The sequence below is a fragment of the Triturus cristatus genome, chromosome 9, assembly GCF_964204655.1.
Source record: "Triturus cristatus chromosome 9, aTriCri1.1, whole genome shotgun sequence".
NCBI classification, from domain to species: Eukaryota; Metazoa; Chordata; class Amphibia; order Caudata; family Salamandridae; genus Triturus; species Triturus cristatus.
In genome coordinates, this window is record NC_140592.1 from 747,890,550 (window position 1) to 747,904,456 (window position 13,907).

The 13,907-nt window shown below is 44.2% G+C and overlaps 1 protein-coding gene across 6 annotated transcripts in view; it reads right to left on the reverse strand.

The window, feature by feature from the left end:
* Positions 1 to 4,930, reverse strand: part of TRPT1 (tRNA phosphotransferase 1) — an 87,566-nt gene extending 82,636 nt beyond the window's left edge. The window contains exons 1-3 of one of the 6 annotated variants that reach the window (XM_085626026.1): positions 4,754 to 4,880; positions 3,698 to 3,785; positions 1,059 to 1,107 (exon numbers count right to left, since the gene is read on the reverse strand). The gene's annotated coding sequence lies outside the window, so the exon portion shown is untranslated. Of the gene's footprint in view, positions 1 to 1,058; positions 1,108 to 3,692; positions 3,786 to 4,753 lie in introns of those variants that run through there. The other 5 variants (XM_085626024.1, XM_085626028.1, XM_085626027.1 and 2 more) reach the window with 5 other exon arrangements.
* Between the last annotated feature and the right edge of the window lie 8,977 nt (positions 4,931 to 13,907).

Here is a 13,907-nt window from a genome sequence, read left to right on the forward strand (position 1 = left end):
GGCAGGAGTCACTATACCACTCCTCTAAATTCAAATTCCTTCTAGAGCCAATAGTAGCACCTTCCACCGAAGACAAAGCTGATACCACATTGAAAGTTAAGTCAGAAAGAAACTCCACTTACTCCTTTAGCCAAATGAGTGCCGGCATGCCTCTTCTTTAAGGACAACGTAATCTTTTTATCAGAATGATCCTTGAGAATACTTTCCTCTGCCCCGGAGGTTCCACCCACCAGACTGGCTAACAAAGAATCCACTGTGTCTGGGATGTTCTTATGCATGTCTTCCATCAGATGAAGTTTAGACATGCACCTAGGAACGATAATCTTATCACGGTCTTTCCACTCACGCATAACTACATTCAAAGCATGTTGGCGAAGAGGGAGAGTCAGGGAGGAAGCTTGTTGAAACTGCCTTAAAACCAGCTCTTATCAAGTACTAGACTGCTCATCAACCGGAAACCCATACTCTGCCGTACTCTGCACAGTATTTCAGGCAAAATGTCCTTGTCAATGTATTTCTTCTTCGGCTCCAAGGGAGAAAGCTTAACATCTTACTCCCCAATTTCTGAATCAGAGGAGGGATCATCATGATGCTAAGGATGAGAGACAAAGGAAGCAGGAGACCACACGGAAGACAGCCTTCAGCACTATCTTCCTAAACCTGTCATCAGAGCTCTCCTCTGAATAGTCTGCTTGCCTCCAGTGCTGTTCCTTAGGGGGGGAAGAGAGACAGAAGATGAAGAGTCTTCCACATAGTGCCATCTCTTTCCATGTTTCCTCATCATGCAGTAATTTTCAGCAACACTCTTTTTAAGCTCCTCAACTAAATTACATGGCCAATGCACCTCTAGAAATACCAGAAATACGTACGCTGAATGAAGTGATAAAAACTGAAAGCAGGCGCACTTGCAGGAGCCACTCAATCTTCACTCCCTGGGCAAGCATGCAATCAAAAACAAGGGTGCCAGACTTAACAGCTGCACTGTGCCTCTCCATTAACAAAGACTCAAACATCAGAATAATTTACTTTCACTGCAGTAAATGAATTCCTTTACTCACCAACGCCTCCTCACCTGACGACTTAGACTTCTTCTGTAAGGCACAAGATCTAAGAGAGAATGGGGAGATTCATTAACTCCATTCCGCGACTACATGTTGCACAGCCCTCTCGAACAGATGAAGATCCTGGGTTGGCACAGACGTCCCGGGAATGGCCTGTTTTCTCTCCTATCCAGAGGAGGGGATCACCTAAAAAGTACTGACTGAGATAGGGACTTATGGATGATGAAAAGTACATCAAATCAATTTTATCCATATTGGTAAAAATGGTTCCCTCATGCTCCATACAGTTATTTAACTTGATGTCCGCATTTAACATTGTACAGAATTGTGAGAATTTATGTTTTTCATTTTGGCTCTCCCCCTTGCCCCAAGAAACTATTTTACATGTTGTTTTAGATGGTAAGATATTGAGACACGGGCACGGTATCTTAAGAATTAACCAGACAGCGACATTCTGCAACCGACATGGTAGAGAGACTGATAGGCTGGAGTACAGACTATTACCATACTCCAGCTTAGCCATGATCAGAGCCCGAACTATGGTTTTGCAAGTTTCAAAAGGTAATAGGTCCAAGAATTTCTTGAGTGAAAGTAGTAGGGTGACACATGAGTCAGTGGCTTATAAGATCTGTGAGCAGAAAGATAGATCTTTATTGAACTTCACACCCAAGTTTCTCATGTCTGTTGATGGTCAAGGGGGGACGGTCATATCAGCTGGCCACCATTCATTGAACCAGACCTCCTGTGTACTTCCGCAGAGCAAGACTTCAGTCTTTTCCTAATTACATTTAAGGTGACTCGGTTTCATCCAGTCTAACACTGACAAGCCATGCTTTAAATATGTTTTGTCTGAAAGAAAGGTATTCACCTATCGAAAAAAAACAGCTGTGCGTCATCCACATAGGAGATGACACTAATGCCAGAAGACTGAATCTGTATGGCCAAAGGACCATGTTCACATTAAACAATGTAAGGCTGAGTGAGGATCCCTGCGGCACCCAATAGTTATGCAACTTGCTACCTGAAGAAGAGATGGAGGCCGAAAGTGACTGCTCTGTTGCAAAGAAAGGACTGGAACTACCATAATGCTGAGCCACAAATACCCACATCCAATAGTCGTTGCAGAAGTGTAGTGTGATATACTGTATCGATTGCTGCCGTTAAGTCTAAAAGAATTAACGCGCCATCCTAACAGTGGTCCAACAAGATTTTAATGGATTCTGACGCCTGCACTCTTTGAAACATTGCTCTTCCAGTAGGAATACAGGAAAGATGGATTCAAGGGGTTGCTACCTCTTGGGCTAAGTAACAGGGAGTTCCCCCAATGAAATATGTAGGGCAGCTACATGGGCATCCTCTGATAAATTTGTAAAATAGTACAGAATTGATACATTGAAACCAGAAAGTCATGGTTGTGGTGAAGGGTTTTGTAACTCTGTATTTTCATCTTAATCTGAATTTGCACCATTAAAGGGTGTTGCAAATCTAATATCTCTTTCTAATTTCTTAGTCTGAAGACAGATTTGACTTTAGCATCTCACAAGTAATGAATATTGCCGGTAAGTAATGGAAATCACTGTTATTACTGGATGAAACTGGTTATCTTGCAGACCTAGACCATGCCATGATATTATTGTCATAGTTTTTTGGATCTACCCATCAAGCGCTCAGTCAGCCGGTCAAGCCAGTCTGCCACACCGGCCGGCCTAGCCTCCCGTCCCGGCCAACTCACTCGGCGTACTAGCCCAGGGGGTACTAGGCATGGCTTATCTTTTCAGCCTCCCCGGTCTGTCCAGCTCCACCCTCCCTCCAGCAGCCAACCAGCCCAGCCGAACTTTACTGTCATATTATGCGATGTGATTTTCGTTGGTTTTCAATCAGCATACATTAACAAGCATTGAAAATGCAATAGGTCTCGCCTTTGATTAAGTTAAAGCCATTTGCTTTGCTAATGGTATTGTATAGCAAAGCAAATGGCTTGAACTTAATTAAAGACGAGACCTATTGCATTTTCAATGCTTGTTGTTTAAATCTGACCATTTCCCGTTCCCAAATGCTAACACGTGTGGGGGGCTGGCATGTATATGCCCCCCGTTACGCCACTGGGCGCAGCGTGTACAGTGGCGCCAGAGGGACTCGCCAAGAGACACTGATGTATTTTATTACCTGAAGATCGGTAAGGGGGGCCACAATACAGCTTTGAACACATATTTATTAGACAATGGTCACAGCCTCCTTTGGCAACTGAGTGGGGTTTCAACGTGCCAGCCTTGTGGTGGGCAGGCCAACATCTATGAGGGCTAACGCTAGTGGCGTGATTCGATAAATTCACTGTTTGTAGACAAATCGCTCCACCAGTGCGGGCCCCCCCTACGGCAAAGCGCAGCAGTGGAAAAGCCAGGCTAGAACCAGACATGGGCCGCTGGAAGCACCGTGGGAAAGTGGGACCCAGCGGTGGGACGGCGCCACGGTTACCTCCACCCCGCGCACCCTCATAGCTCCTGAAGCACTTCGGCGCTTTTCCGAGAGCAGTGGCCCGTCTCTTATCCGTGGGATGAAAAGAGTGATTAGGACGTGAGAAACACAGAGATGGGCTCGACTGCACCGACAGCGCAAAGCACCAGCACTTACTGTACCTCAACAGGCTCTGACTCCGAGCAAGAGACAAACATGGGCTGGGGCAAACACCGGTGACATTAGCAAACTGTAAGGAGGAGAAAGAACCTGCAAGGGCGAGAAGAAGGGGGGGGGGGGGGTGAGGAAGAATGAGCGGAATCCAGTGTTGTCGGGCTTCTGGCCCAGCACTTCATTCTTCTGCAAATTTTACCGGTAAATAAAGTGGGGTTTATTTCGAATGAACGAAAAGCATTTACACAAACTGAGTTAATTTCCAATCCAACATACTCTGCACAATGTACGCATGCAAATTTCTCTCGTGAAAAAATATTTAAAGTGGAGCAAATAAAACAAGCCCGGCTTCTAAAGTGGTCCGGCCGCGAGCGCCTGCCGCGCGCAAGTGAAAGCAAATTTGTCATATGTTTACAATTACGACGAGACGCGGCGGAGCGTGGCGCGCGCGCGCTTGGCGGGGGCGGGGGAGAGCATTCCGGGCGGGGGAGCGGACCCTTTGAAGTATGATGCCGAGGCTGTGGCTACACGTGCACGCGCCAGTGGGCTGAAGCGCTTCCCCAAACGGATTGCATGGCGGCACGATGCATGTGATTGTGCGCGTGCTCGCCATGCAATCCACTTTTGGAAGCACTTTGAAATGCCCCTCTTACTAGAGTCTCCCATAGCGATTGCGTAAACGTAATAGCTAGGCGAGACCTAAAAACTACTCCTTTAAATGGAGGGCTCAGATTCCACGCCTTGACTATTACACAACCCTCACAATCGGGCAAGTACATTTATTTAACCGACACTATATCGAATAGTCGCTGTCTGTTAAATATGTTAAATATTTTCCCTGGCACAGATTTTTTTTTAGCTCGCCTGAAATGTCGACAGTACGATGTGTTTATTCTTCTAAAGTGCTTTGTGAGACAGGTGATATGCAAAGCTGCCGGGCACACCGTGTATGACATGACAGCCTCGGATAGCTCGCCTTGCACACTGGGCACGCCGAGCAAATCATATAAAAACATAACAACAACAAAACATACCGCTATCAAACATGCCAGGACAGCACTGACCTGTCCGGTGTTCTGCCCTTCTCTCACTTTCAACGTCTTATCTCGGGGAGTAGGCGCTATGAAATACTCTCTGCTTGAGACACAAACACAGTAACTAACATCATAGGCGAAATACTCTCTCCTTGAGACACAAACACAGTAACTAACATCATAGGCGTAGTAAAGAACTAGAGAAAGGACTTCACTGCAACACCCCTGAAGCAATGTTAAACGTAGCGTCCATTTTGGATCGGGAAAATGTAAACACTTTTCTAATATAGATTTAGGATGGCAGTCTTATCTATGAACAACAGAGCAAAAGTGCAGCAGCGTTCATGCTACTGCAACAGAACCCATTGAGTTTTCGGCATTTCAACAGATATTAGGTGTTCCTGGTTCGTGGGTGTGCAGCTCATCTAGTCCGAACTTATTTTCCTGCAATCTGGGAGCTGTAGTCCTGATTTTATGAAGTGGTTAAAAAGGGTCGCATAACCAAAATGAAAGAAACCCCTGGACTGAATAAGTACTCATGTCTGTATCTGAGTGAGTGAGAAACTCAACAGCTCTTTATTTGAAATGAAGCGGACAGGAGGAAATTGACTATATGGGGGGGGGGGGGGGGGGGAGATGAAGATGTGGCGTAGCCGGGGGGGGGGGGAGATGAAGATGTGGCGTAGCGGGGGGGGGGGGGGGGGGGAGATGAAGATGTGGCGTAGCGGCTGCTCCTAAAGCTGGGGAACCGGGCTCAAGTCTCGGCCGGAGACTCAACATCCTGCTATTCTGAGTAAATCACTTAATCCAATGTCTCAGTGCCTATAACTGAATGAGTTCCCATCACGTATCTCCACTTGCCTTACCTATGTATACTGAAACAATCCATCTTCTTTTGCGTTGTAGTTACAGTTATCGTATTTTATTATATGATGTTACTTTATACTTCCCAGATTTCAATATTTGAAGTTAAGCAAATGTTGCTCAGCACACGATGGTAAATTCTGCCTTCTGTTGTCTTTGCTACACGAATCTACAGGCCTCGCTTTTTATCTACCACGAACTGTTGGGGTTTTAAGCCCTATTCATAATGCGAAACCCAAACTGTTAGCCCCAGAATGCAAAGTGCTACTGGATAAAAGACAAGATCGACTGAAACAGCCGCACATTAAATGGGGCCACTAGACATTATGTGAAATGTACAATGGGGCGCATTCTTAAAGTAGGTAGATTATATTCCCTGATAGACAGCTTGTTAAAGTTGCGCAAATGTGTGCCCAGTGAGTCGAACAGATACTCTCACCCCACTCTGGGCCCCTATTCTTTGCACCTCCACGCATGGTAGTGCACAGGTTCAGTATTTAATTTATACAAAAAAAACACCAGATCTTTTTCAAGTTTTCCAGGTCCATGCGCGTAGAGGTGATAGAGATCAGGATGTGTATAATTTTCCCGCTACCACAGATAGAGTGATCTCACAGTTACACGCACATACATTCATCATACGCTAGGGCCCATTTCACTAACATACGCTCAAATACTCTACCAGCACTAAACCTGTGGAAGGAAAACTCCTAAACACCCTGCATCTGTATCGAGGTCGATAAGACCTGATTATTATGACTGTCCTGATACATAATCTAAACAATCTATACAACAATAATCAAATAGTGTACACAATAATTGACAAGAAATGATAACCAACACCGTATTCAAAAGTATGGTACTTTATCTAAATTAGTCAAGGAAAGTAAATCAGAATAAATCATTTTTCTCATAGTTACCTATTCTAGCTAAATGTCAGAACGGGTCAGGACAAGTCTCTCGGTAAAGTCTCTCAAGACGAAGTCCCTTCAGCATCGATCCTCACCAACGCAGATTCGGTACGCGGCAAAGGCAAATGGCAAGTGGCAAAAACCCTCTCTAGGCTAACAATTCTTATAGCAACTCTAACAAAGGAAAGATACATTGGAAACATAAAAAGTTGTAATGTCCGCCGGACCTGCTGAGCAGAGCGAGAAGGAAAGGATGTAGCATCGCTACATTTGAAAATCTCCGCTTCAGGAAAAGTTCACAAAATAAAGACTACGGAACAGGAACCAAGAAACAAAATGTATCTTGTTAGTTCTACTTCTCCTCGGCAATCGAGCCACAGTTCAGAGTTTTCTCTAAGGCTCCTTTGTTTCCCAAGACTGCCAAGGGCGTTCCATTTCACTCGAAGATTGCCCAGGCTGCTGATGTCCTCATGGAAATTTTGACAAGGCAAGCAAGGACTGTGGTCAGCTGACTTCAGGACCATATTCAGCAGGGCTCTCTCCCATCACAGTTTTTCATATTATAAATCGAGGCCAGGCTTACAAAATCGGCCATCTTAATCTAGGCCTCCATAGGCCACAATAGACCATCTTAATTAAAAGAAACAAAAACAACGTTACTACAGCATAATGATTAAACAGTGTTAACCCCACTAATACCCTTATGTGTATGTATTTATCTAGCTCTTGCAACATGAAAAAGCATTAATTCGGAAAGCGTTTTGTGCTCGAAAATAAACAGCACACAGCAACGTTTAAACATGAAAACACGCACGTTATTTTTAAACAGCACATTTATGCGTACCCACGTGTAACTCTCTCTTATGTTAAGACAAACGGAATGATTAGTATAAACACACTTGCACAAGACAAATAATTAATAATTAGTGATTAATAAATTAATATAACGAATAGACATGCCAGAGCTTCAAAAGCCAACGAATTTTCAAACTGAAAACTCCGCTCCAGCAGAGGTACACCAGTTCAGTTTTTTTTCATTGCATTTTGTATTTATTGCAGTTTTATATATCGCGAACTTGACTCAAAGGTATTGGAGCGCTTTACATGAGCATCAGTTGCATTACAGACATTCGTTATAGGCACGGAGACATTAGATTATTGTTTTGCCTAGAATGCAGGATGTTGGGTTTTATGTTTATGTTTATAGATTTATAAAGCGCATGGCTGCCCGAAGGCTTCCCAGCGCAGCTCAAGGCGAATAAGTTATCAGGGAAAGAGCCATGTTTTTAGTATTTTTCTAAATACCAGTTCATCTCTTAACAATCGGATTTCTTTAGGTAGGGAGTTCCACAGACCAGGAGCCAGATAAGCAAAAGATCTCCCTCCCCATCTTGATCTCTTTATTCTTGTCCTTTTCATGAACAGATTTGATGAGGATCTTAGAGATCTACCTGGAACATAAGGAGCTACAAGGTTTCTTATTAGGGCCGGGCCTTTGTCGTTCATGGCTTTGTGGGCAATACAAAGCGATTTAAATTTTATCCTGGCTTGGATCGGGAGCCAGTGCAGCATTTTCAGCACTCCTTTCGCTGAGTTTTTTCTGGGGATGCCTAGTAGTATCCTGGCTGCGACATTCTGAACCAGCTATAGTCTGTTCACTACATATTAGGGGGAGCCAAAATAGAGGGAGTTACCATAGTCCAGTAGTGATATCACCATGGCCTGAACCACAGTTCTCCCAGTTTCTTCAGGGATAAGAGGTAGGATCTTCCGGATCATGCAGAGTATTCCAAAACGCGTGGCTGCAAGTTTCTTGGCTTGTGTCTCCAATGAAAGACTGTGGTCTACCCATATTCCCAGATTTTTAACAGAATATTTTGGGACGGGGGGGTTTCCTAGTTCTGGAGGCCAGCAGATGATGTACCTTGGAACAGACTGATTTCCCAGGAACATAAGTTCTGTTTTTCTCTCCATTCAGTTTTAGGCTGCACCTGTTCATCCATTCTGCAACTTTTACCATGCAGGGGGCCAATTTGGTATGCTTGGATTGTGGGCCCTCTGTCACTGATAGTACCAACTGGATATCATCTGCGTATGATACAATAGATAAACCAAATTCCTCCACTATCTTTGCCAAAGGTAGCATGTTTAAATTGAATAATGTGGGACTCAGGGAGGATCCCTGTGGGACTCCGCACAATAATTGTAGGATATCTGAGAGGTGCTCACCTTCCATTATCTGGAAGGATCTATCTTCTAGGAATGAGGCCAGCCATTTTAGCTCCATGTCTGTAATGCCTGCCTCCTTTAACCTGAGGATCATAGTGTTGCGATCAACCGTGTCGAAGGCTGCACTAGGATCAAGAAGCAAGATTGCAGCTACACACCCCTGATCTAGGATTACCTTGAGTTCCTCCGTGACCACCAACAGGGCGGACTCTGTACTATGTTGTGGTCTGAAACCTTTTAGTATGTGGTGCAACACCTCTTTTTTTTCCAAAAATTGGGACAAGGTCTGATTAACATGCTTTTCTGCTATTTTACCTAACAGAGGTAGAAGTGAGATAGGTCGATAATTCGCCAGATCTGATGGATCTAGGTGATGTTTCTTCAGCAGTGATCGAACTATGGCGTGTTTCCAGGTTTTGGGAATTATCCCTTGTGTGAGACAGAGTGAGAGAAGTTCATCTGTTGTAGACATTGTAGCTTTACCTCCCTGCAGTAGGATATGTGGCGGAACCGGGTCTTGCAGGGAACCAGTTTTAATCCTCTACAAGATCGAGGTCATGGCTTCCTCACTTAGCTCCGTGAAATGATCTAAACTTTGCCCTGTTTCCGTTCACGGGATAGCACCAGTACCTGATTGATCAATAGTGTTGTTTGAATCAGTGTTCTCTTGTTTCTTGCAGAGACTTCAACCCAGCTCCCCTACTTCCAGGCCAGCCGCTTTAGCCGTTATATCACATCCTCTTCCCCTAGATCTGTGATTGTTAGTCTTTAGTTAGTATTTATTCTTTTATTAAACCATGAATTCCAAGTCGCAGAATGCAAGAGAAAAACATGGACTGGATGAGATACAATCAGTAATTGAACTGGCAAGCATAGGGGCAGTTATAGTTACCTTAGGGCATGAGTTACAATTACTTGAAATAACTATAATCGGTGAATTTTTATATGCTCAGTCCCTTCTGGGGGCCACCAAACCCATCAAACTTCCAAATGAGGGTGCTCAGTTCCGGATCATCTTACGATATGCTTGTGATGGCATGAATGATATCGCACACATATCGGATGGACCTGCCTAAGATTCCTTAACCTCTCTCTGGTCCAGCCAAATATAGAGATCGTGGGCTGGGTTATGGGAGGCATGGGTTATGGTTAGGACATCTGTGCTAACCCTGGTTAGGACATCTGTGCTAACCCCAGCTCCCCCTTATCCATGTCCATTTATTCAATCCACTTTTGTTATGGAGGTGGGGAGTAGGGGAGGTGGGGAGAAGATGTGAGCAGCAGCCCTTTCATCCACCTCCCCTTCCACTCCACCAACAGAAAGAAATAACTGTGAGATGAAGATTGAAATGGCAGGAACTAGTATTATTTCTAGTCACTTCCAACTTCAACTTCCTTTCTCAGAACTCCTTTGTCTCACAATACTTCTCTGTTAAAGAGAAGGATGTTTTCAAGAGGAAGGAGCTGGGTGTCTTTACTCCAGCAATCAGACACTATTTGGATTCTTTCTTAGCCTAGGAAAATAATCACACAGTGTCTGGCTCCATGGTGGAGTTGCAGACACTCAGGGGTATTTTTACAAGCGAATGGCAAAGTGTAGTATTAAGCAAAAATTGCTAATGCCATGCTCCGCCATTCTGAAAACGTGGAGATGCCCCAATTTTTCAATAGTATGGCACATCCCCGCGTTTTTTCTATCTCTGGTGCTAAACTCAGCTGCCTAGTGCCAACGCAGGCACCCTTGCACCATAGTGCAAGGGTGCCTGCATTTGGGGAATGATTGTTTATGTTCAGGAAGGTGGCCCTTCCTGCATATAAACAATCCCTAATGGTGATTTGTAACTCCTATGTGTGCTGCATTGTGCAGCACATATAGAAGTTGCAAATCGTCATTTTTTAAAATAATTGTTTATGTGCAGGAAGGGGCACCTTCCTGCACATAAACAATCATTCATGGCGATTTGCTGTTAAAACAAGGAGAAATTAAACATTTGTCCTCTTTTTGCCATGTTAAGACCAGGTTTTCCCTGGTCTTAATTTTGGTCCTGCCCCCCATTTATGCTACCCTTGTAAATAAGGGGCAGCGTCAAAATCAATGGGCGTTGCAACAGAACATCCACCGCAACACACATTGCCCGCCCCTTTCACGTTAAGTCTAGCGTGAAAGGGGGGGGGGCCTTATTTACAAGGCGGCGTAAAGCCACGTTAAGTGGCTTGACAGCGCCTTGTAAATAAGGCGAAGGGATTCTCGCCACAAACGCCAAAAAGTGACGTTACTGTGGCGCTAAGCCCTTGTAAATATGCCCCTCAATTCTGTGCTTCAGCAAGGAGACAGACATTGTTTGGATTTTTTCTTGGCCTCGGAGAAATCCACACAGCGTTTGGCTCCTTTCTGGGCACAGACACATAGTTCTATACCCCAGTAAGGGCCAGACACTGTCTGGATTTTTCTTACGTAAGAGAAAAACCAAACAGTGTTCAACTCTCTGCTAGAAAACAATGCTTCTTTGTCCATGAGAAGCATTGTGAGAGGAAGGGGCTGCATGTTTGTGCCCCATTAAAGAGCCAGATGTATTTTTGATTATTCCTTTCTTTTTTTAATCTGTTTATTACATTTAATATAGTAGGTAGTTATAACTTTACTGTATCAACAGTAATTGTACAATCTGTTATTTCACAACATTGTTTTACGTGATGCCAATACATATTTCACAATAATATTATGATTATATTCTCCATCTGCATTACTACTTCATATTTTCCTGACTTCCACCACTTAGTCACCAGCATGTCGTTGGTATAGGATGAAATGGAATGTGCCCCATCCCTCAGCAGTATGCCCCTGACCCCATTCATTCCCAACCCTGATTATTTCTGCAAAAAGTTCCACTGCCATTGAAAACTGCATTGGACACAGGGGGAAAGCCTCTCTTGTTCTTCTAAATATTCCATAGGCCATGGATATCAATTTGTCTGTTCTCACTCCTCTTGATGGCTTTGTGTGTAATAGTTGGATCAATTTTATCAAGATGTCGACCATATTCATATGTCGGAGAACAGAGAGTAAAAAGCTCCAACTAAGGCCCAGATTCTGAAAGCTGACAGGCAATGCAGCGCAGCACCCAAAGATGCTGCGCCGTGTTGCGTGACATGGAGGGAGCAGGAGTGCGCCATAGTCACATAAAAATGTCTCTCTCCTCAACTCACCCTAGTGCCAGCGCTGATTTCAGCTGCCGTGTGCCCCTCGCACACCTTAGTGCCATAGGGCTAGGGTGTGTGCGTGAGTCTATCATAGGTTTTGTACAAGAAGGGTATCCTTCCTTTACAAAATACTATGCTTAAACAAGAGAAAAAGCTTTTCCTACTTTGTATGTGTGCTGCACAGTGCAGCACACATGCAAAGTCAGAAAAGCACAGAGACATGAAAACATTTCTACGTTTAACGGCTGCTTTTCAGATGCGTTAATTTTTGGCACTAAACACTTTCTACTGATGTTTGAGAATAGGGTTTAGCATCAAAAAGCATGCGTGGTAGCAAGGGTACACCCACGTACCACCCATGCAACGCCCCCGTGACAAAAAGTAATGCAAAGTGGCGTTTCGCGCTGCTTTGCATCACCTTTCCATACAAACCAAAGCAAAAAACAATTTGTGGTGGTTTGTGGATCCCAAAAAAGGTTTACAGTCGTTTAGTGTTACGAAAGAAACACTAAACCAATGCTAAACCTTTGAAAATCTGGGCCTAAGTGCGTCAAAAGCCTTTCCCAGGTCAATTGAAGGTACGGTTGCCCTCACCCTTTCGGGGTTTCTTCAAGTATTCGAAACAACCTCCTAATGTTTGCCAAGGTATTTCTGCCTGGGATAAATCCTAATTGGTCTGGGTGTACCATGATATCCAACAATGGGAGAAGTCTGTTGGGTAGTACCTTGCTCAGCGCCTTGGAGTCTTGAGGGCATATTTACAAGAAATGGTGCATCGATGCGCAAAGGCAGTATGAAAAATCCTCACAGCATCATGGTTACAATGCGGGGCTCCATCGTGCAAGGTCCCAAGGATACGTAAAAAATTCTGACGTATTCCTAGGAAGGATGCCGCAAAGCATCCAGCCCAAAAGTGGCGCATTGCAGTAGTTGGTCATAAAACTGAGGCAATGACAGCAATGGTTAAAAAAAAGAGGCAATGCGTCATTTTTGACTGACGCATGTAGCCTATCCTATGGGGCCCAGTGTCAAAAGGTGAAAACACACCTTGCACTCTATTACATTGGTCTTAGATGTCATACATACAAGTGGGCATAGTGTACTTATGTGTACCACTATGCCTACGTATGTGTGACATAAGTAATTAATGGTGTCTAATGTGTGATGAGGGATGTGACTTGATTGCAGATTACACTGTTTCAAGTCACTTCAGCTGGTCAAATTCCTCTGCAACAACCAATGCTTCATTCCTACGACCTGGGTTTTAGAGGGGTAGAAATGTTGACGCATCTCAAGCGCAGCGGACCACTTCTCGATGATGCAAGACTTTTGGAAAATGTCATAAATACTACTGTGGCAGTTTTACTGGGGATTTTATGAAGGAACGCATACCTTGCATGTATTGATTCTAATGTGACGTAGCCGATTCCGACGAGGGTAAAAAAACGACGTACCCGGACGAAAAGTGATGCATCTGCCTAGATGTGTCACTCTGTACATATGGTGCAAAGAAAGCGCCGGCACTGCGCAATAAAAAATGACGCAGTGGCGGCGCAAGCTCCTTGTAAATATGCTCCTGAGTTTAGCATAGACGGGGGCCTGTAAGATGTTTTATCTAATGGATTTCTGCGTGGCTTAGGCAACGATACAATAAGAGCCTCTCGCACTGTGGGTAGTAAAGTGCCCAGCTCTCTCGCTGTTATCTACAGTATAGCAAGGTGGTGTGAAAATACGTTTGAGTAAGTGAGATAAGTCTCGGTCAGAAGATCATCCGTCCTAGGAGTTTTCCCTACTGCTGTTTCGTTTCTGGCTGCTTTACTTTCAACCCAGTGACGGGAGTTCCAAATTATGGTTTGACCTCCTCTGACATCCTTTTTAGTATACACCTGTGTAAGTAGGGCCCCATTTCTGGATCTGTGGCCTCTAGAAAGCGCGTATAAATAATTGTAATATGTCAAAAATACCTTGTTAATCTCAAT